The sequence below is a fragment of the Penaeus chinensis genome, chromosome 5 (assembly GCF_019202785.1).
Source record: "Penaeus chinensis breed Huanghai No. 1 chromosome 5, ASM1920278v2, whole genome shotgun sequence".
NCBI classification, from domain to species: domain Eukaryota; kingdom Metazoa; phylum Arthropoda; class Malacostraca; order Decapoda; family Penaeidae; genus Penaeus; species Penaeus chinensis.
In genome coordinates, this window is record NC_061823.1 from 19,482,129 (window position 1) to 19,483,399 (window position 1,271).

Below are 1,271 nucleotides of genomic sequence, written 5' to 3' on the forward strand. Positions count from 1 at the left end.
CACCTCGGTAATGGTAGATATGTTTTTGTTTTTGTTTTAGTTTTTTTGGTTACTACACATTAAGTTTTACTAGAAGTTAAATAATAGAATAATAAAGATACATACAAAATAACCATCTACATGAACTTACAAGTAGCAGGAGTCCGTGTCGCAGAAAAAGAGACCTTTACTGATCCGACGGAGTCTGTGATGACACTCGAAGCTTACCTGTAAAATAAAATAAAATATACTTTAGTAAGCATAATAGTGTAAATACTTCCTGACGATTCTCCTTACACCACAACATCTCTTATCAGTGAACACGAATACTAATCAACCTCTTGGTCCTCATCTCATTGAGATGCCATCGTAACAAACGTTTCCGGGATGACCAGCCTCAGAAACACGTCCCTCCCCTTCCCCCCTCCCCCTTCCCCTTGACGCCGCCAAGGCCACATGTCATATCGGGTTCTGATGCTCAGCTGCTCTCATGCCAATCATGGCGGCTGGAAACCCGACTGCCAGCAGCCACACCTCTCCCTCGCCCCTCGCCCCTGGCCTCTCAACGCAGCATATTTCCCCCTTGTAAGGACGAGCGCCCCATCCTTAGGAATGTTGGTGCCACAGCACGCAACATGCCTTTGCAAGTAGGGCAGCCGCTATTAAACTATTTTCTCGAGCATATCATCCTGGCCAACCACGCCGAGGAAGGTGCGTTTGACTGCCCTACATGGGTGTGAGAGGAGGAATATTAAAACAAATAAAAAAGAGATCTCCGACACCGGCCGGCTACTTAAACCACCACGCAGTCCCCGGCCACCGCTCAGGGAGGGAGATGCTCTGCCTCTGCGTAACAGTGGTCTACGAAGCATCGCTACTTGATAGGTCAGCATAAGCATATAAAGCACAGACAGGCAAATCTCATTAAGTAAGTAAATATCACACACACACACACACACACACACACACACACACACACACACACACACACACACACACACACACACACACACACACACACGCACACACACACACACGCACACACAGAGAGAGAGAGAGAGAGAGAGAGAGAGAGAGAGAGAGAGAGAGAGAGAGAGAGAGAGAGAGAGAGAGAGAGAGAGAGAACAAGAGAGAGAAATAAAATAAAATCATTAGTCACCAGTAATGTGGGCAAGTAACAGCGTCAGTATCAACATTTGAATTCAGGTGAGACTTGAAACAGTCCTTAAGATTAATGTCTTGGCCATACTGAGGGCTTTAGCCAGGGCCGTAATATCTAGGGATAAACTTGA